At 43.0% G+C, this 23,898-nt stretch overlaps 1 protein-coding gene and 1 pseudogene across 1 annotated transcript in view; both read left to right on the top strand.

Moving 5' to 3' along the window:
• ROS1 (ROS proto-oncogene 1, receptor tyrosine kinase) overlaps positions 1 to 23,898 on the top strand; it is a 335,661-nt gene that overhangs the window by 291,495 nt on the left and 20,268 nt on the right. The window lies entirely within an intron of this gene.
• On the top strand, positions 20,681 to 20,799 carry LOC148514754 (5S ribosomal RNA; annotated as a pseudogene).

Below are 23,898 nucleotides of genomic sequence, written 5' to 3'. Positions count from 1 at the left end.
GCATAGGGGACCTGCGCACCAAACATTACAGACAACTCTATAAGGGAAAATATAAAAAAAATTCTATGCATGGAAAGCAGGCACAACTGCAGCCAAATTGCATATAACTCTTCATCCAGCCCTTAGTATATTGTGCAGTTTCACCAGAATGTCCAAATGTTTGTGCACAACTGTATACTATAGTTATTATTATTAATACAAATAATAATAGTTTGAAAAGTAAAGAATCAATTATCATGAACATGTTTGGTTGGCACTGGGTTTTTTGCTAATTTGGAAACATACCTCATGAATAAATTCTCAGTCAGACCAAAACCACAATCTGTCAGGTCAGAGAAATAGAAAGACAGAAACACACATAATAAAAATATCACCATGACTTCATACAGCTTCATTTAGGCAAACATCACCACAAGGATTTATGCAGGAAACCGAGCTAAACATAGGCACGCTAGCCGGCAAGTGACTGTGACATAAATACCAAGGTTTAATTAGGAACTCTTATTGTAATGTGAATGCATTGAGCGCATTGTAAATCGTGAATATGTAAATAACACATGCTGTAAAATAGTCAAGCTTTAAGGATATTATGCTAAGTGGTTCTTCAAACAAAACTTCACACATGGCAGGTGTCAAGGACAGTTAGAAAACCAGCATGATCTTAACATCTACATTTACAAAGTGGTATTTAGAAGACTGGAAGCAGGGGCGTAATTTCATACCAGGCACCCAGAGGCAAAATAGACAGTGGTGCCCTTCCCCCCAGTGGCTCCGGCTTGCGCATGTGTCGACATCCATAGGCACATGCGCAGTGGCACAGGGAGGCACAGGAGGAAGTAATGTGATTATGGTGACTCATCAGTGGCCGAATAAAGATTCCTTATTGCCGCAAATTGCAGCCATAAGGAACCTTTATTTTTGGGTGCTGGCCGCAAATTATAAAAAATAGAGCCCTAAAAGTTTTATTTTAACTATTAGTGCATTACCTTAAGACAAATACTGCTTTCCTTTCTTTCATTATATAAAACACAACAGCAGAGGCTGTAGTTCACTGTTGGCCTGATTCATTTCGGATCGCAATATTGCGTACACACACAGTATAATTGCAATATCATGCTAATCCATTGCGATCGCAATGTAAACTTAGCATTACATAAGGACGCCCACTTTACATTGCACACATATGTAATTCTTAGCAGAATAGCGAAACCATTGGTACAATCGAGTACCATCGCAGCCTCTCGCACACTTGCACAAGCTCTGACGTTACTCGGGAAATGCTAACAACCACGCACGCTATTTATGCATACAACTGCAAAAGCGTTCGAACGCACTGACATGCCTGCGTTCGGCCGACCAACCCCCCCGTCCCCACCCACAAACGGCGCTTCCTGTCAATTACTCTGCAATGGGTCTGCGTAGCCGTTGCGATCGCAGTCCCCATTGCAGTGGCGGGTTCGTGCACACGCACTGCAATGCATACACATGCACAGAACGCAACAATCGGCCAATTGCATGTGTAATCGCAGTTGCGTACGGTAGTGACTCAGACCCTGTACACACTGTGATGTGCGCCACACATTTCAATACTTTTCAGCTAAAGGCCCTGGGGAGGGGGGTCCACCAAGGAAGGAAAGCAGTCAGCAGTGACTGCAGCAAATCTCTTATAAAATGTGTGGTGAGAGCTCTGTCTTTGTTTAGCAGCCCCCTTGGTCATTGGTGCCCACCTGACAGCTGGCGCCCGGAGTCCAATTCTTCTACTGCCTCCGGGAGTTGTGACACTGATTGGAAGACACTCAATATTTAAATCAAAAGTCAACAAACCATAATTTTCCAAAATATTGGAGAAATACTGGTGGCACTATTGTCATTTGTAAGCAAACAGAAACACATGCATCTATGTCCGCAGTTTTCATGTAAGTGATGTGCAAGATATTATTGTCTCCTTATAGTGCTTGTTCAGTTTGCCTGTAATTTAGGGTCTGTTCTGGTTAGAGACTGAATAGTCACAGGCCTTACCAGGTAGGCAGGTGGCCGCGATGGATTTATGTTTTTTTATTATTAAATTGCCTTGGTATTTTACTATGCATGGGAATCCCGACAGGAGGAGAACCTGACTGGGGCAGGTAAGTACCCTAACCCTCCCCTGAAGCCCCCTAACCCTCCCTTAGTGATGCCTTACCCTAACCTCCCCCCCTAGTGCCTAACCCTAACCTCCCCCCAAGGGTGCCTAACCCTAACCCCCTCTTACCGCTCCCTAAACCTAACCCTCCCAGAGAGGGGTGCCTAACCCTAATCTCTTCCTGGGGGTGCCTAATCCTACCCCCCCAAACCGAACCCTAACCCCACAAGAGTCCCTAATCCTAACCCTCCCCCCCGCGGCTAACGCTAAGGATGCCCCGGACTTACCTTTGTTCGGGCTGTCGTCCTCTGCGCTGTCATCGGGATTAACATAGGCGTCGGTATTTCGACGCCTTTGTTAAATCCCTTGCCGGTGTCATAACTACAGTACATCCCTTTTAATAGTCTCAGTCTCTCTCTCTCATCATTTTATTCATTTATTTTATTTATTCATTCAGATTTGTTGCCTCCATGTCTACAAGAGCAAAACGCGGGATGCAAAGTTCTCACATCTCCACTGTGCTCGCTCTGAAGGAGTATGAAAGTATGAGGCATTAGTTTAAAGTTTGATAAAAACATACAAACCATGTCAAGTTGATGTCAGCGCTAATCCTTACTATTAAAATTCAATAGGATATTATTTAAAAACCTGCCCTATGTTACATTTCGTCTCCATAATGGAGAGATGAAGGCATTGCAAACAATGAGGTCCCATGATGTGGTTTGAAAGCTTGATTAAAAAATGAAGTAATACATCAGAATTTTGTTATATGTACAGTTTGCTGACAGCTTTGTTTGTGTTTCATGCATATTGGGCCTGATTCAGAGCTGGATGCAAAGGCGATTGCACACGCAGATCGAGCAATTGTTTGTCATTGCGCATGCGTATAAGCCGCACTGTGCGTGCGCAGCGATCGCATTGCGACTATGGACCCACAGAGAAATCCATCATTGAGTGAAGAGCCAAGGTACTTAAATTAACTTGCACACTGTATGTATGAATATGATGCCTGCTGCTTCTCCATGTCAGTGACAGGCTGGAAGTGTGGCCATAATATCACATCCCAGTGTCACACTCCCAATCTGATGTAGAGGTACAGATTCCATCAGCATCACTACACAAATAGCTCCTACACCCATTCCCCCCATGCAAGTTAGGAAGTGAGGATGCAGTAGCAAAAAGAGGCGACCAAGGTGGGACAGCCCAAGATGTCCACCTGCCCAGACTAGAATAGGCTTTGCTGAGAGTACTAGTAAAATGAAGCTGGTGGGTGTGATACTTGTTTATAGCTCTTTAACTTAACAATTTTTCCTATATATCATTGTCTAAATATAATCATATTAGAGAAAACATCCTTTTTGTCAGAACATTTTCTTTTCATTGCTGGCGCGTTGAAGAGACAGGGCCACTTACTTGTATTTGTTACGCAGCACCTCACAAAGTACATAAACAAATTAGGGGTGTGCAACGGCCGCTTTTCGTGTTTTGTGTTTTGGTTTTGGATCTGGATCTTTCTTCGTGTTTTGGATCTGGATTGGTTTTGCCAAAACCACCCTTCGGTGTTTTGGATCTGTATTTTTTTTTTTAAAAAGCATAAAAACAGCTAAAATCACAGAATTTGTGGGTTTTTCTGCTCCTATGCTATTAGTAACCTCAATAACCTTAATTTCCACTAATTTCCAGTCTATTCTGAACATCTCACACCTCACAATAGTGTTTTTATTAGGGATGTGCAGGCTCGGATAGGTTCGAGTTTGCACGCCGAGTTCGGATTTTTCCCTCCAAAAAAACGGAACTCAGAAAGAGGCAAAACGTCATCTTGCATGGACAAACAGTCCAGGAATGATGATGTTTGTCCATGCAAGATGATGTTTTGCCTCTTTGTGTGTTCCGTTTCTTTGGAGGGAAAAATCGGAACTCGGCGTGCAAACTCGAACCTATCCGACCTGCACATCCCTAGTTTTTATGTCCAAAAGATTGCACCGAGGTAGCTGGATGACTATCCTAAGCGACACGAGTGGGCGGCACAAACACATGGCCCATCTAGTAGTGACACTGCAGTGGCAGACAGGATGGCAGTTTGAAAAACTAGGCCCCAAACAGTACATAATGCAAAGAAAAAAAGGAGGTGCAAGATGGAATTGCCCTTGGGCCCTCCCACCCACCCTTATGTTGTATGAACAGGACATGCACACTTTAACAAACCAATCATTTCAGCGCCAGGGTCTGCCACACAACTGTGGCTGAAATGATTGGTTAGTTTGGGCCCCACAAAACAAGCTGGCGATTAATCTGTCCCTGCACAAACTGACTCTACGGAGACAAGATGTCGTCCTCATCCTCCTCATCCACCGATTCCTCACCCTCTTCAGTGTTGTGTACATCCTCATCCTCACAGAGTATTAATTCGTCCCCGCTGGAATCCACCACCACAGGTCCCTCTTTAAGTTCTGGAGGCTGGTCTCCCTGGAAGAGTTGATAATTCATTTTTATGAACATCATCTTCTCCACATTTTGTGGAAGCAACCTCCTACGCCTTTCGCTGACAAGGTTCCCGGCTGCACTAAACACTCTTTCGGAGTACACACTGGAGGGGGGGCAACTCAGGTAAAATAGAGCCAGTTTGTACAGGGGCCTCCAAATTGCCTCTTTTTCCTGCCAGTACATGTACGGACTGTCTGACATGCCTACTTGGATGCTGTCACCGATGTAATCCTCCACCATTCTGTCAATGGTGACAGTATCATATGCAGTGACAGTAGACATGTCAGAAATTGTTGCCAGGTCCTTCAGTCCGGACCAGATGTCCAAACTTGGTCCTGCCTGTCCTGCATCACTGCCAGCGGGTTGTTTAGGATGCCTAAGTTGTTTCCTGGCAGCCCCAGTTGCGGGAGAAAATGAAGAAGGAGCCGTTGACGTGTCATGTTCCGCTTCACCAGCAGGACTTTGCACCTCTGCAGGCTTGTGTCAGCTGGAAAGAGAGACACCACATAAGCTTTAAACCTAGGATCGAGCACGGTGGCCAAAATGTAGTGAATCTGATTTCAACAGATTGACCACCCTGGAATCCTGGCAAAGCGAATGAAGGGCTTCATCCACAAGTCCCATATGCCGAGCGGAATCGCTCTCTCTTAGTTCCTCCTTCACTTTCTCCAGCTGCTTCTGCAAAAGCCTGATGAGGGGAATGACCTGACTCAAGTTTCCAGTGTCTGAACTGACATCACGTGTGGCAAGTTCGACGGGCTGGAGAACCTTGCACAACACAGAAATCATTCTCCACTGTGCTTGAGTCAGGTGCATACCCCCTCCTTTGCCTATATCATAGGTGGATGTATAGGCTTGAATGGCCTTTTGCTGCTCCTCCATCCTTTGAAGCATATAGAGCGTTGAGTTCCCTGCGTCACAACCTCTTGCTTCAGGTGATGGCGGGGCATGTTCAAGAGTGTTTGCTGGTGCTCCAGTCTTCAGCACGCAGTCGCTGAATGGCAAAAATGGGCAGAAATTTTTCGGGCCACCCAAAGCGTCTCCTGCACGCCCCTGTCGTTTTTCAGAAAATTCTGCACCACCAAATTTATTGTGTGAGCAAAACATGGGACATGCTGGAATTTGCCCAGATGTAATGGCTGCACAATATTGGTGGCATTGTCAGATATCTCAAATCCCCAGGAGAGTCGAAGTGGCGTAAGACACTGGGCGATGATTTCCCTCAGTTTCTCTACAAATCCCCAGGAGAATCTAAGTGGGGTAAGCCACTGGGCGATGATTTCCCTCAGTTTCTCTAAGAGGTTGTCAGCGGTGTGCCTCTTACTGAAACCGATGATACGCAGCGTAGCCTGCCTTGGAATGAGCTGGCGTTTCTGAGATGCTGCTACTGGTGACGAGGCTGTTGTTGCTGTGTAAGGTGATACATGTACCCAGTGGGCTGTCACAGTCATATAGTCCTTAGTCTTCCCTGTTCCACTTGTCCACATGTCCGTGTGGACATTGGGTACAACCACATTTTTTAGGACACTGAGGACACTTTTTCTTACATTCCTGTACAGTCTCGGTATCGCCTGCCTAGTGAAGTATAATCTAGATGGGATTTGGAACCAGGGACACACTACCTCCATCAATTGTCTAAATCCCACTGCACCAATGGCGGATAACGGACGCACGTCTAACACCAACATAGCAGTCAAGGCCTTAGTTATACATTTTGCTTCAGGATGACTGCTGTCGTACTTCATCCTCCTCGCTAAGGACTGTTGGAGGGTCAATTGTTTTGTAAAAGTAGTGGTGTTCCTACTTCCTCTCTGGGATGATGAACGACTCCCAGCAGCAACAGCAGCAGCGGAAGCAGTAGGTGTAGCAATGCAGGATCCTCCGGAGGAATCCCGGATAGGTGAGTCAGTCATGCCAGTGACATGGCCTGCAGGACTACTTCTGATCCTGACTAAGGAGGAAATCGACGAGGAGGGAGTTGACGGCGTGGTTTGCAGGCACTTGGATACAACAGTACAAAGGGATTTAGGTGTCCCTGGACTGCTTACGGTCTTACCCAAAGTTTCTGAAGTTGACAGTAACTTTTTATGAATGCGCTGCAGGTGACTTATAAGGGAGGATGTTTCTAGGTGGTTAATGTCCCTACCCCTACTTATTTCACCTTTACATATGGTACATATGGCAAGACAGTTGCTGTCCGGATTTGGATAGAAATATTGCCAGACCAAAAGGTGGAATGTTTGGTCTTCTGCCCAGGCATGACCGTGATGGGCTTTTTCATCCCACGGACAATAACTGTCTCCGCCGGAGCCTGATTTAAACAAACCACATCACCATCAGAATCCTCCTCACCAACTTCCTCCTCAGCGCCAGCTACACTAGTATCCTCATCCTGTTGTACTTCAATAGTGACATCTTCAATTTGCATATCAGCTGTTGGACTGTGGGTGCTCCTTTCAGCACTTGCAGAGGGCGTCCAGTGCTGGGAAGGTCAGGCATCGCAACCGCCGCCACACTTGGACTCTCCTTGGGGATTTTTGATATCTTCTTAGAACGCACAGTTCTTCGCTGTGCTTTTGCCATCTTAACTCGTTTGATTTTTGTAGCGGGAGGAGGGCTTCCATCATCATGTGAAGCTGAACCACTAGTCATGAACATAGGGAAAGACCTTAGCCGTTCATTGCCACTCCGTGCCCTAAATGGCATATTGGCAAGTTTACGTTTCTCCTCAGATGATTCAAATGTTTTTTTTACGGTCATTTTCCTGAACTTTGTCATTTGGGATTTTATATACCCTCTATTATGACATTGGGCATCGACCTTGGCAGACTACGTTTATGGCATTTTATCGTCTATGTCATGACTAGTGGCAGCAGCTTCAGCACTAGGAGGAAGTGGTTCTTGATCTTTCCCTATTTTATTTTTAGGGGACAAAGGCCCTCATTCAGAGCCGTACGCTCTGAGCAGAGCGCACGCTCTGCATGAGGGCCGGGCTCCTTTTTCATGGAGCGTCCTCCTGGACGCTCGTATAGCTGTGGGTCACCACCCACAGGCTATACGAGCGTGCATTTTGATGGCCGCGATGGTCGTGACCATCGCGACCATCGAAATTGCGAGCCGGAGCCTGCGGTTGAGGTTTTCAACCGCAAGCTCCGGAGTGATTTTGGCTCTATCAGAGCCAAAATCACTCCCACTGACATCACTAGTGATGTCAGTGGGCCGGCTTCTGACGGGAGGCGTTCCCGTGGGAACGCCCCCGTCAGGGAGGCACGCCCCCGGCACGCCCACCAAAGGGGGCGTGCTGTCAATCAACATTGACAGCACGCCCCCTTTGATCGGACACAACGAGCGAAGGAAAGTCCTTCGCTCGTCGTGTCTGGCGCATGCGCACGACGGAGCTCCCTCCGTCGTGCGCATGCTCAGTGCAGACCATCGACCCACTTGCGAGCGTACAGCCGCTCGCGAGTGGGTCTGAATCAGGCCCAAAGTTTGGTCCTCAATTTATGTTATATTCATATATACGTGCGGCTAAGGCGCACACAAACACAGAAAATAAGAATTAAAAATTTTTTTTGGAGTGCTCTTTGGGGGTTACACCACCCTTTAAGAGATGAGCCAGCCGGCCCTTTACTTATGGGACACAGGTGCACGCTTGACACTACTTTGTTGATGCACATGCGGCTACTGCGCACACAATTCACAAACACAGAAAAAAAAATGTTTTTGTTTTTTTTTGGAGTGCACATTGGGGGAGCACCCCTGACGGACAGATCACCCCCTGGACAACACTACAGCACCTGTTTAGGACTACAGCCTTTATGGGACACTGCACAACACAGTCCAGCCAGCACCTATAGACTTTGGAGTGGACACAGCCCCTATGGACAACTGACTGCACAACACAGCCCAGCCAACCCCTATGACAGCAGCACAACACAACCCAGTCAGCCCCTATGGATTGAGTGGACACAGCCCCTATGGACAATAGCAGCACAACACAGCCCAGCCAGCCCTAGCTCCCACCCTCCCTTTTCACTGACCACAGCTGGAGTGAAAAATGGCACGGGGACCTTTTATAGAATCCAAACCCACGAGATCCGAAAAGCAGGATGATGACGTTTTGCCTCGATTTCAGTTCCGAGTCAGGTGGGAAAACCCGAGCCGGACTTGGTTCCCAACTCAGATCGGGGGGGCTTGAGGGGGTTCGGATTTCAGAAATCCGAACCCGTTCATCCCTAAAACAAATGAGCATACAAGAGACAGCGACCTACAGTACAAAACAATGCAAGACAAGGACATAGTTTATAAACAATAAATAGCAGTCATAACCTACAAAAGCAGCAAGGCATCAGCAACCAAGTGCTAGGTGCCCTTGCGGGGAGCTTGGAGTAGATGATCGTATGAGTAAGGGAAGGAGAAGTACATGAAGGAAAAGGGCCCTGCTCGTTAGAGCTTACATTCTAAAGGGGAGGGGCAGATAGACAGGGGTTGACACAGATAGGGTAGACAGTGAGGAAGAAGCAGGGAGCAGCAGGTTAGGATGAGAGTTGAAAGGCTTTTGATGAAGTAGTGGATCTTGAGAGCTCGTTTGAAGATTTGTAGAGAGGTGGAGAGTCTGATAGGGAGAAGGAGAGAGTTCCAGTGGTAGGGATCAGCACATGCAAAATCTTGGAGGTGGGAGTGGGAAGAAGTAATCAGTTGGCAAGCGAGACAGCATGCATTTGTTGAGTGAAGTGGACGGGCAGAAGTGTGAAGTGAGATGAGTTCAGAGATGTAAATGGGACAGGAATGGGTGAGGGCTTTGTAAGTGAGTGTAAGAACCTTTATGTCCAACCTGGAGATTACCAGTGAGTGGATGAGGGTCTTCATTGCCTTCAGGGTGAGAAAGGGTCTGATCCTAGAAATAATTTTGAGATGGAAGCGGCAGGACTGTGAGAGATACTGAATGTGTGGTTTGAAGGAGAGGGAGGAGTCAAGGATAACTCCAAGACAGCGCACTTGGGGGCTAGAGGAGATAGTTGTGCCATTAAAAATAAGCACCTTAGGTATTAAAATAGCATATTCACTGTTCTTTTCCTCTTTTGTACTTTCAAAGATGACCATGAAATAATGAATTTTGATTCTAAATGTGGATGCCTACTGTAATTCTAATAAATATTGCTTAATACACACAGTTCATCTAAGACAATATTGAAAATGTCATCTTGGTCCCAATAATTATAATTTCTTATTGCCGCATATTTTGCCTATCAAAAAACACATACTGGGACAGGGTTCTCTGGTAGGAGTCCATTCCTGCAATGTGTAAGAAATAAAGCGATTACTTCCAAGTTCAGACCCCAGCAGTGCTACTACGCATGCATGGCCATCAGACTGTGTATGTGTGAGTGGACAGTATCAGGGAGAAATCCTATGGATCCCTCTCCCAGAAAATATGGTCTAATGCAGCCCATAGGCTACATTATGCTTTACGTTCTGGGGCTTGGTAAATATTACATTTTAGCAGCCCCAATAAAAACGTATCCTTCATTGCCTTGCATGGCGCCACATGCGATATAGTACGGGTGGATGTGCAGCACAGCCAACCGGAAAAAATCGCCAATGTCAGTGGGAGTGCACAGATTGGCTGTACACACTGATATCTGATATCTGGCTGATATGTCATTCAAATTCATCCAGAAATGACATATTGGGCCAATATCGCTCCAGTGTGTACCCGACTTAAGAGCAGTGTTGGCACATTCAACTGATTCGACACTTGACATCTGTGGGTTTTAGCAATAAGTAGCTTGATCCAGGTCCTATTCAAATATATCAATGGGTTCAGGCTTGGAATTAAGTAGGCCAGCCCAAAATTCAATTTTTTTTGTTCTTAAACCATTTTGTTATAGCGCTAATTGTGTTTTGGATCAGTGTTTTAATGCATGTCCCAACTGCACTTACGTTGAAGCTCATAGGGCAGAATTCAATTGTTTCCAGCCCCCTTCGTGCCTGATGGAGCTATTCAATTGTTGCTCCTGTCGGGCACGATCAGCTGCCAGCGCACCATTTTAGCTCGCAGCCCCTGGGGATCGCGAGCTGAAATGGGTGAAAAGTGACCTGTTTGGGCACCCAAATGGCACTTTTTGCGATTGCGCCCAGCACTTTGCTCGAGAGAAGCCGCTTTATGTGGCTAAACCTGACCACTTTGGGTGTGATCAGTGCGAAAAGCAGTAACAATTGAATAGCACCCTGTGATCTCCCGTCACTTTAGACGGGAGATCCGGACCGCGAAAACAATTGAATACCGCCCATTGATGGATGGCCTGACATTTGCTTGTAGAACTTTTGCAAATAAAAATCCATGGGTCCGTCAATGATGGCAAACCATCTAAGTCCTAATGCAACAAAATATGCCTAAAAGATTACACTATTGCTACCATACTTGACAACTGATATAAGATTCTTAGGGTCAAATGTAATAAGGTGAGAGTTTAGAAAAGTTTTCTCACACTTTTTAATCTCGGTCAATGTAATATAGTCAGGAACAAAGCAACAGAGCAAACTCGCATGTTTTTCACATTCAAAAATCTCTCACAATTGAAACTCTCATCCAGATGTTTTCCCATTTTGAAGATAAAACTCGACCAATGTGAGAGTTTACTGCTAAACTCTCACATTTTCTAACTCTCACCCTATTACATTTAGCCCTAAATGTTGAATACATTGTTGGCCTATTTTCGTTTTCATTATATTTCCTGGGTTCCTTGTCACATGTGCAACTCAGAAGGTAACAACACTTTTTTGCTTTTGTTTTTGCCGGCTTTGCCATGAATATTCTTTCTTTTATATCTTTTTTCTGCCCAGGCAAGCGTTATATTATTTTTTTGGGATTCCTATAGCTTTTGTTTGATATAGTCAAGTAAATATATGTTTTTTTAATTTCTAGGATTTCAATAAAGAAAAGGGAGAAAATTTGTTCAGAAAAATGTCCTTTTCATGAACCTTCCCTTAACTATGGGTGTCACTTATACCTGAAATTCTGTAATTAAGATCTGTTAGGTATGAAAATAACCAGAGAGAGGTTCCTCTATGTCACATTGTTGCTTTCAAAATAAACAAACATTCTGTATGGACATTAAATCTTGCCTCCTCTTTAATGTACATGGTGTATTTTTTGTGTGCGGAATCTGCAATTCTTGTAAATGAATGTATAGTCTATTTGGTGCATTAAACCAGAACAAGGAATGACATTAAACTAGACTCCTTGACATTTTATTTCTTTCTGCAATCCAATTTTTGCAGACACACCATTATGTTAGAAATTGTATAACTACTGTAGAGAACAGGCAGAGTCATACAGACTGAAATGTTTAGCAATAATTACTTCCTTGAATCTATTCCAATGCTTTTAATTCTCAAAGTACATCCTATAAAACATTTTTCTCGGGTTGTGATGGCAGTGGGACTCAAGGGTCCAGTGAACTTGGGGGTCCCTTGCCATATTAATAGAACAGAATGCACCACCATATCTGTGACATGTGCCTGGTGTCTGTGAAATGCTGGGAGTCCAGTTTCATAAAGAAAGCTCTGGAAGTACCTACATGCTTATTCATTTAAAGTACAGTATGTCAAAATAGCAAGTAGCTATCCATGGTAACAAACTATTCAATGGTTTACCATCGATGGTTTCACCAACTGATGGTCATCCCTGTTTTTTGAATGACTGGCCCATCAGAACATGGGGCGGGGCTTCACAGGGTCTGGGGGCGGAGCTATGCTCAGTGTCCCGGCACCTTGTAAAAAAAAATAAAAAAACACATCCGGTTATGCTTAGACATCGATGGAGGGAAACCATTCGACATCGGCCATAAACCATTGATGATTATGAATCATCGATGGTCGATGGGCATCCCTAATTTAAAGTGTAAGGAGTCTTCTAAACAGATAATGAGCTTTCATAATGTGCTCTGTATAATGTTCATGGCTTCTATATATATTTTTTTTCAATCTAAACCTCTGTATTATGTTAATAGCATATGCTAAGCACCTGGAGTCCTATTGGAGAAAAGTGCTATATAAAATGATAGTTGTTGTTATTATTATTATTATTATTATTATTATTATTATTATTATTATTATTATTATATGAAGATATTTTGCAATACTTCACATTGTGAAAATTAATTGAGATCATGTACAGAAAAAACAAACTTAATGTACAGATGTGCGCTGACCTCATTGTTTTGGTTTGGATCTGGATTAATCTTCGTGTTGTAGTTTTCGTTTTTCAAAACCACCCTCATGTGTTTTGCTTTTGGATTTTTTTTTTGTTTTTTTACATTGCAAAGTTTTTAAAAACAGCTAAAATCATAGAATTTTTGCAATCCAAAATCCGAAATTCAAATTTGAATTTGAAATCTGAATTCTGAACTGCTGGAAGATCAGAACTGTGACTTGGATTTATCTGGATCTCGAGAGAACAGAACCGCAACTCGGATCTGTAGGGATTCACGAAAGTCAGGCGGATTCTGATTTCTGGAAAACCAAACCGCATATCTCTACTTTAAAGTTACATTATTTAACACATCACAAGCTATTCTTTTTAATGTAATCTGATATCAGAGGCAGCCCTAGACTTTGTGAAGAGTAAGTGAAAATTTTTAAAGAACCCCTTAAAACAATGTCCCATTAATTATAAAGTGCAAAGATGTGTACAAATCCAAATATATATATAATTCAGTCACAAGTAAAAATAGCATATGAATTGGTTCATGTTTAGTAAAATCATTATCTCAAAAATCCAGAACTTCTGGACCAGAAGTGTTTTGACGTAAATTAATTTCCATGAACATGCTGAATTAAATGTAATAATTACATTTACATTAACTTCCCACATAATCTAATTTCCAAAATTCATGCAATCAATAATTTTCATTAATCAGTGTACATGGTATCTAGCGATCTATGAGCCTGATTCACTACCGATCGCAACTGCAATTATGCACACAATCGGCCAATTGTGTGCATAATTGAAGTCCTAGAGACGAAACGTGTTGGGTTTGCTGTACCTTGATCCCCCTTAAATGGACAGATAAGCATTCATTTTTGATATTTCTTGTACGTGTGTCTTTTTACCATTGTGCGTCACTGTGTTATTAAAACATGTTTTATATTGGAAAACTTACTGTGACCCCTGATTGTGTTAATCTTTGGGAAAAGAATATTCCCTAAAAGGGTCCAATACAGTTTCTTTTTGGGTTATAGAGAATAACATACAGTGCGGTACGGTATATATTTTTCCCAATGGTCACATGACCGAAGAACATCTTACCAGATAACTAGTGAACTAATCACCAGTTTGCTTCACTTGGGTGTTGAGTTAATTATTTTTCTGACACTAGCATGCACTTCTCTCTCCATTTCTATATATATATATATATAAATATATATATATATATATATATATATATATATATATTAGGGATGAGCGGGTTCGGTTCCCTGAGAACCGAACCCACCCGAACTTCGGGGATCCGGGGCGATCCGAGCCCAAGCTCGGATCTCCCTGTCTGCCCCGGATCCCTCTCCCGAGGCAAAACCTTGAGATCTGCTGTCGGATCTCGAGGGTTTGCCTCGAGCGGCCATTTAAAAAAAAATGTCTTTGCCTTTAATGGGCAAAGTGCTGATTGGCTGACAGAGCCGTCTGTCACGGCTCTCAGCCAATCAGCATTATGGTGCTCATTTGCATGTAGCACGGACTCATGAGATCCGTGCTACATGCATCTGTGTGACTGACAGTGACACAGAGCACAGATGGGTCAGTGAGACCCGTCTGTGCTGCTGTGTATTTCAATGACACAGATGCACGCACGGACCAGGAGATCCGTGCTACTTGCATCTGTGTTATTGACACAGAGCACTGACGGGTCCGTGAGACCCGTCTGTGCTGCTGTGGTAAAAAAAAAAAAAACCTGTGTAAAAAAAGAAAAAAAAGGCGTGCCCCCCCCCAAAAAATAGCAACCAGCCCCGGGCATTAGTGACCCAGTGCTGGGTGTGCTTAAATACAGGGGACAAACGACGTAGGGGTCCCCTGTACTTAAGCACAACCAGCACCGGGCTAGTCAGAACCAGCGCTGGTTGCCAAAATACGGGGGACAAACGACGTAGGGGTCCCCCATATTCTGCGCAACCAACTCTGGGCTCTGATCCGGTCCTGGTTCTGGAAATACAGGGGAAAAAAATTAGTAGGGTTCCCCTGTATGTTCCAGAACCAGCACTGGACTTTTTCTAGCGGGGGGCTGATGCCACAGCCAGGGGAGCCCTTTCACCGGGCCCCCCAGCCGCAGCATCAGCCCTGACCGCTAGTCAGCCCAGGCCGGGGATCCCTGGAGAGCTGGGGACCCCCCAATAAAGGGGTCACCCTCTCCAGGGCACCCCAGGCCCAGGCTGATAGCCCGGGGCTATCCCCGCCACCCCTGGTGGCGGTGGGTGGCGGGTTGATTGTGTGGTGTGGTGTAAATAAAGAATATCAAACATTGTCTTTTCAAGTAGAACTGCAAGTCCCAGCAAGCCTGCCCCGCATGCTGGTACTTGGAGAACCAACCAGTCAATGGTGGGAGCCGCAAGGTTATTAAAGTTTACCCTGCGGTTCCCACCATTGACTACAATGGAGGGAGCCGTTCATTGGCTGAGAGACGGGAGATGACCTCTCTCAGCCAATGAACGCTTAGCAGTGGGGTTTCCATGGTGATACCCTGCCGCTAAGCTCTCATTCGGGAAGTACCGTTCTATAGAACGGTACTAAGTTCGTGGATCGCGTTTTCGTTTTGTTTTTTTTCCAAGTCCGGGGATGCCTACTTTGGAACGAAGAGGACAGAACCTCGCATAGGAGATGGTGAGTATGTTTTTTTTCACAGGTCCCCTATGGATACTTTACCGGACAAGTGGACCGATGCTACAGGTTACATAGGTGAGTATGTGTACATGTGTGTGTGTGTATGTATGTTTAATAAACTTATACTGTCACGGTGTGTGTGTCCTGTGTTTTTTTAAACATTTTTTTTACAGGTGAACTACAGGTACTAGTGGGCCCTTAATGCCCTGCATGCTGGTACTTGTGGTTCTCCAAGTACCAGCATGCGGGGCAGGCTAGCTGGGACTTGCAGTTCTACTTGTAAAGACAATGTTTGATATTCTTTATTTACACCACACCACACCACACAATCAACCGCCACCCACCGCCACCAGGGGTGGCGGGGATATCCCCGGGCTATCAGCCTGGGCCTGGGGTGCCCTGGAGAGGGTGACCCCTTTATTGCGGGGGTCCCCAGCTCTCCAGGGATCCCCGGCCTGGGCTGACTAGCGGTCAGGGCTGATGCTGCAGCTGGGGGGCCCGGTGAAAGGGCTCCCCTGGCTGTGGCATCAGCCCCCCGCTAGAAAAAGTCCAGTGCTGGTCCTAGAACATACAGGGGAACCCTACTAATTTTTTTACCCTGTATTTCCAGAACCAGGACCAGATCAGAGCCCAGAGCTGGTTGCGCAGAATACGGGGGACCCCTACGTCGTTTGTCCCCCGTATTTTGGCAACCAGCGCTGGGTTACTAATGCCCGGGGCTGGTTGCTCTTTTTTGGGGGGGTGCACGCCATTTTTTTCTTTTTTTACACAGGTTTTTTTTTTTTTCCACAGCAGCACAGACGGGTCTCACGGACCTGTCATTGCTCTGTGCCAATCACACAGATGCATGTAGCACGGATCTCCCGGGTTTGTGCTACATGCAAATGGGCACCATAACGCTGATTGGCTTCCTGTCTGCCACTGCAGTGCCACTCCTAGATGGGCCACGTGTTTGTGCCGCCCACTTGTGTCGCTTAGCATAGTCATCCAGCTACCTCGGTGCAACCTTTTGGCCTAAAAACAATATTGTGAGGTGTGAGGTGTTCAGAATAGAGTGGAAATGAGTGGAAATTAATGTTATTGGGGTTATTAATAGCGTAGGAACAAAAAAAGGCCCATTTTATGTGATTTTAGCGTTTTTTTTATTTTTTAAGAAAAAATCCAGATCCAAAACACAAAACCCAGAACCCAAAACACGGAAGGGTGGTTTTGGCAAAACCAATCCAGATCCAAAACATGAAGAAAGATCCAGATCCAAAACCAAAACACAAAACACGAAAAGTGGCCGGTGCACACCCCTAATATATATATATATATATATATATTTATTTAAAACAAGGGAGGTACCGGCGCCAGCTTCTATGCTCGACAGAGGAATTCTATAACCACAGTTTGTAATAAGTTGGGACAGCTGACTCTTACCTGAAATGAACTTAACACAGATAAGCATTATATGAATTCTTTCAAGCTATTCAAATATATATTTTAAGCTTTTTTAAAAATGTTTTGAATCTAGCCTCAAAGTTTTTATTGCTGATCCTTTTTTGTATACTCTCCTGTGCTGCTATATTTATTTCTCATTTTGATCTTACATGTTTGTGGTATATTAATTGGAATACCCTTCAAATCATTTTATTGATTATTTATTAGCACCACGATTGCACTTTATATACAGTATTTGCACAAACGTGCCTGTATATTAAATGTTTTGCCAAATCCTATGATCAGGATTAAGGCATGTATAAGCAATTATTTGTGTGTGTTTGTTTGTTCTGATATGTTTTTAAATACCATATTAAATTGATAATATTTTAAATATTTGATCACATTTTATATTTTTTTATTCTATTAATTTATGCACTAGATCTTTTTTGCACAATTGCACTTTTGTCACAAAGTATACATCAGTCACTCAAAACCTAGTAAATTTACACCATTTTCACTTAAAGGCCTCATCCAAAGGTCTGTACACACTAGGTGCAGCTGACACCCTGTTACATTCGGGAGAACGTATTACAAACTGTGGTTATAGAATGCCTCTGTCGAGCATAGAAGCTGGCGTCGGTACCTCCCTTGTTTTAAATTTGTACTTTGGATTATTGTGTTACCGGCTGCCTCCTTAAGCTATTAGTCAGATTTTACAATATTCAGAAATAATGAAAGAGCCAACAAAAGAAATGACTTATGTCAGAGGATTTTTAAATAGAATAGCACAACTACTGTTCCAGAAATTCCTACTGAAAATCTGGATAACTTATTTTGGGATATGGAGAAACTTCTAACTAAAGAAATCAAAGCATGGTGGGATATAAAAGGCCTGGAGTATTACATCTCAGTTAATATAGTACCAAGAGGCCTAAGACTTTTAAAAAATCCCACTTTTGGTGTAGAAAAAGCTAGTTTCATGGAAAAATGGAACAATATTCTACATAAATGTTCAATAGAACTTATGCAATTGATAATTAGTGAGAAGAAAAGCTTAATGACGGAACTTGAAATAGAAATCAAAAACAAAGAAAGCATAATGGAGGAGTATAAAGTTGAGGAAAATTATAAGGAGAATGAAAAAGTTCTAAACAAGAAGCTTGAAAAAATTGAAGAAATAGTCATTAAAGGTAAAGAAAAAAAATTCTTAAGGGACAAACAGGACTATGCCAATAATAAAATCAAGCAATGGAGCAGATTAATACTAACCACATGAGAAGGAATGATCGGAACAGAGAGGAACATCCTGGGAAGCAGTTCCTATCGAGGGACTTGAATGGTTTTAGGGGTGAAGCATGGAGACCATCACCCAAACCCCGGATCAACACAAGGAACAGATTTTCAGCATTACAGAGACTTGATTCCAGTAGTGATAATGAACATCATTTTTTGTCACCAGGCCCAAACATCGTCTACGACCCAGGGAACCCCCTGCTCAAGGAGACCACTACACTAGCCTCACCACTAAAAAGAAGATTAAGAGCAGGAGAGGAAAATGGGGCGGTGGGAGGAAGGATCCTAAAAAGGAGGAACCTCCAGTAGACCTCAAAAGCAAAAGAATTTACAATCTTTCCTCACATACCTTAACCAGACCTGAAATCAACTTGCTTAGCAAAGGACTGAACTATGCCCCGACTTCCAACATGAACAAATTTGATATGTTCATTGATTTAAATAAGTATGTGAGAAATTTGACATTGAAAAGACATTTTATTAGAAAGGAAACAGCTCCGATCAGGAACTATCAGGAACCATTATCGAAGTTTGGACTAAAAAGTAAATTGACTTATTATCCGTTGGAATCCAAAAGCAGTCACATTGAAATTTTCTATGAGAAGGTGAAGAAGGACCTATGTGATCTGGACATGAAAAGGGTCACTAAACAGAATCTTAAGAACAATGAAAAACATGCACTTAAAGAACTTCAACAAAATAAGGGGATCATCATTAAACAAGGCAATAAAGGGGGAGGATTGGTGTTAATGGACAGACAAGCCTACTTGAAAGAAGCCAATAGATTGCTGGGGGATAAAGACTCGTATATCATATTACCAAAGGATCCTTTGGGAGATTATACTGAGGAACTCAGAACTTTACTTTTACGTGGCCTCCGAGATGGAACTTTATGTAAGGAAGAATACCAATATCTCATGACAACTAATCCTATTACCCCCATTTTCTACTTTCTGCCCAAAATACACAAATCATTGATAGATCTGCCAGGCAGACCAACTGTGGCCGGGATTGAGTCATTAACTTCACACCTCTCAGAGTATGTGGATGTCTTCCTGCAAAAATATGTGGTCAAGCTAGATTCCTATCTTAAGGATACCACAAATTTATTACAATATATCGAAGAAATTGAATGGAGGGATAACTATAAGTGGATTACCTTTGATGTACAAGCTTTATATACATGTATTGAACATAATAAAGGGGTGAATGCGTGTAAAGATGTCATGGAGGAGGATGCATCCATGGAGAACACTCACAATGAATTTTTATGTGATCTTATGACTTTTATATTAAACCATAACTATTTTAAATTTTTAGATGTGTTTTATCGCCAAATATGTGGAACAGCCATGGGCACCACCTTTGCGCCCAGTTTTGCTAATATTTTTATCGGCTGTTGGGAGAAAAAATACATTTATACAAATAATCCTTTCAAAAACAATATAGTCATGTATAAAAGATACATTGATGATATCCTCATTATTTGGAATGGCTCAGAGGAAGATTTTAAACAATTTTTAAGTTTTATTGACAGCAATGATATGAATCTTAAATTTACATCTCATTTCAGTACTACATCTGTAGAATTTTTAGACCTCACCCTGAGTGAAGAAGAAGGGATGGTGATTACAAAGAATTTAATCAGATTAGACCATATACTGAGAGATTCACCACAAAAAAGATTATCCAGTGGAGCTTCTGACCAAGGCAGCAGAGAGAACGAACGAATTAAAGGGAGAAGATTTGTTGAAATATAAAGATAAAAAATCGAGAAGAACATTGTACCCTTCATCACGACCTACAATGGACATGAAAACAAAATCAAGGGATGCCTACAGAAGCATTGGAACATTTTACTCATGGACCCTGTTCTTAAAGATATTCTACCCCCTAAACCCACCATTCTTTTTAAGAAAAGCAGGAATTTGAAAGACACTTTGGCACCAAGCATGAGAAGGGATGTGACTCAGATGAGAAATTACACCCTTCCCCCATGCTTGGGGTGCTACAAATGTGGCAGATGTAGCATTTGTAAATATCCACTGAGAAAAGTTTTTTGTAATTTCAATGTCTCCAAATAATACAAAATTAAGAACTTTTTAAATAGCAATTCAACATCAGTGATATACTTATTGGAATGTAAATGCGGCCTGAAATACATTGGGAAAACTAAAAGACCCCTAAAACGAAGAATTCAAGAGCATATTCATAACATCAAGAACAAAATAGAAGGACATGCGGTGTCCAGGCATTTCATCAATCATCATGCATCTAACCCTGAGGAATTAACATTCAAGGCAATAGAACAAATCAATTTGGGTGAAAGAGGAGGAGATTTGGGCAACAAACTGTCAAGAAGGGAGATGTTTTGGATATTTCAGCTTAACACCATGGCCCCGACTGGTTTCAACGAGAGTTATGAAATTGCCCCTTTCCTGTAAGAGGATGAGTTGTTTAACTGGTGATGGCTTTGAAGTATCTACAACCTTACCATTGCAATTACACCCAATCTCGTCTGATCTTGGAAACTAAGCACAATTGGGCTGGGTCAGTACTTGGATGGGAGACCTCCTGGGAATACCCAGTGTTGTATTTACAGACATCCCCAGTAGGGCGAATGGCCACTCAGTCCGTTAACGGAGTATGGGCACCTCACAACTCGTGAAGCATGAAAGAATCACTCAAGCAACCAATGGTTTACAGTATGGACTTCTTGGACAGTCACCCGTTTTTCATGCCTCAGTTCATCAATGGACAATTTTTTCTATATACTTTTTCATGTTTTTAAGAATATTCATTGGATACATGGTGATATGCATGGTCCAATAATATCATATATAGATTCCTTTGTTTTAGCCGATCATTTCCATTTAGGTTTTATATAAAACCCTCCCTCTTATTAACTGCAGTTTTTTATTGATTAATTTATATGTTTATTTAATATATTGGCCGGTAAAATGTTCTCCTTCTTATTAATAGTATTCACAACTACAACATAATGGTGACCCTACAAATGCCCTTATGGATGAAGACTGGGTGATTTCTCCGTCTCCCACGCAGGCGCAAAACAGACTCTGAGGCCAACAGTACAGTATCAGTCTTTTGGGCGGAAGTCATTTTACATGACTGAAAAGACTAGGATCGCACCACGCATGTGCTACACGCACCCTGAGAACAGCCATAGAAGCACTACTAGATGGTTAGAATGACGCGACGGAGAATAGGAGAAGGCGGAAGCGGATGTGATGCAAGAAGTGGACGGAAGTGAGGAGCTGGCAAACTAAAGAGATGACTACAGAGCCTATTGTAATACAGTTTGGCTGCAGGAATTAATGTGACATATATAGGAAAACTAAACAGGAATGTATAAGACATATATTTAGTACGGAGTAACACTTTTGAGCGCGCTTCTGGATGCCGAAAACCGGAAGTGACATCACCCGCAGGTGAAACGAGGGAATTGAGTTCTGTTTGAGAAAGGGGTATAAATAGTGACAACCCCAGACCAGCAGCACCCCTTCATGAAGTCCATGTATGGATGAAACGCGTTGGGACAGCTGACTCTTACCTGAAATGAACTTAACACAGATAAGTATTATATGAATTATTTCATGCTATTCAAATATATATTTTAAGCTTTTTTTTAAAAATTTTGAATCTAGCCTCAAAGTTTTTATTGCTGATCCTTTTTTGTATACTCTCCTGTGCTGCTATATTTATTTCTCATTTTGATCTTACATGTTTGTGGTATATTAATTGGAATACCCTTCAAATCATTTTATTGATTATTAGCATCACGATTGCACTTTATATACAATATTTGCAGAAACGTGCCTGTATATGAAATATTTTGCCAAATCCTATGATCAGGATTAAGGCATGTATAAGCATTTATTTGTGTGTGTGTTTGTTCTGATATGTTTTTAAATACCATATTAAATTGATAATATTTTAAATATTTGGTCACATTTTATATATTTTATTCTATTAATTTATGCAGTAGATCTTTTTTGCACAATTGCACTTTTGTCACAAAGTATACGTCAGTCGCTCAAAACCTAGTAAATTTACACCATATATATATATATATATATATATATATATATATTCCATAGACAAAAAACCTTACGGTTTTATATGTCATTAAGGTTCCTTAGACATAATCTGAAATATCACATAACCTACTGAATTTGTGCCACTCAAACTAAAAAAAAACAATGAAATTATGATCACTAAGGCTGACGCCTTAATGGACGTGTTCCTCGCGCAATACAGATGTGGTATGCCATCACACCCTGTGGTTAACTGCAGATTCGGTAGTGCAGGTGGCAGGACCCGGGGGAGGTAGCAGCAGACTGATGCAGGCTCAGATCTGAACGATCCGTGATACCTGTATTTAAATAAACACAGAACAGGGACGGGTCAGTGAGACCCATCTGTGCTTCTGTTTAATTTTAAAAAACCCTGTGTAAAAAAAAAATGTTGTGCTGTCAAAAACAACAACCAGCACCGGGTTTTGGAAAGCCAGTACTGGTTGTGCTAAATACAGGGGACAAATGACGTAGGGGTCCCCTGTATGAAGCACAACCAGCACCAGGCTTTTCAGAACCAGTCCTGGTTGCCAAAATATGGGAGACAAAATATGGGAGACAAATATGGGAGTGCTGGTCCCCCATATTCATCACAACCAGCACTGAGCTCTTAGGGGGTAGGGGTTAGCTGGTGATAGCTGCAGCCAGGAACCAAGGATGGTAGCAGGCGTTAGCAGCGGAGGTGCGACGGTAGTGTGGGCGGCGGTGTAGCAGGCATTAGGACCCGGGGGAGGTAGCAGCACACAGATGCGGGCTCGGATCTGGAATATTCCGTAATACCTGCATCCGTGTTTAAAAAAAACAAACACAGAAGCAGGGATGGGTCTGTGCTTCTGTATTTAATTAAAAAAAAACAACCTGTATGAAAAAAAAATGGCGTGGCCCCCTCCCCAAAAAAACAACCAGCATCGGGCTTTGGAAAGCCAGTACTGATTGAGCTTACTACAGGGGACAAATTACATAGGGGTCCCCCGTATGAAGCACAACCAGCACCAGACTTTTCAGAACCAGTCCTGGTTGCCAAAATATGGAGGACAAATGACGTAGGGGTCCCCCGTATGCAGCGCAACCAGCACTGGGCTCTGAGCCACCCCTGGTTCTGGAAATATAGGGGGAAAAATGCATAGGGTCCCCTTGTATTTACCAGAACCAGCACCGGACTCTTTCTAGTGGGGGGGGTGATGCTACAGCCAGTGGAGCCCTTTCACCGGGCCCCCTAGCCGAAGCATCACCCCTGACCGCTAGTCAGCCCAGGCAGGGGATCCCTGGGTAGCTGGGGACCCCCCCAATAAAGGCAACCCAGGCCCAGGCTGATAGCCCGGGCTATCCTCGGCCCCCCTGGGTGGTGGGTGCCTGGTTGATTGTATAAAGTGTGGTGCAAGTTAAAATATTGGCTTTTGTTGTGGAACTACTTGGAGAACCACAAGTATCAGCATATGGGGCATTACAGACCTGCTGGTACCTATTGTACCCCTGCAAAAGAAATATTAAAATAAAATAAAAAGATACAAATTTTTAGAGTATTTTATTTAGCCCCACCTTCACCTGGGGAGCAGGCTTCTGCTTCCCCCAGGACTTTGATGGCATCTTCACCTGAAGGCCGG

Source organism: Taudactylus pleione, unplaced genomic scaffold (assembly GCF_031769625.1).
Source record: "Taudactylus pleione unplaced genomic scaffold, aTauple2 ptg000259l, whole genome shotgun sequence".
Taxonomy (NCBI): Eukaryota; Metazoa; Chordata; class Amphibia; order Anura; family Myobatrachidae; genus Taudactylus; species Taudactylus pleione.
This window is presented reverse-complemented; position numbering and strand designations above follow the sequence as displayed.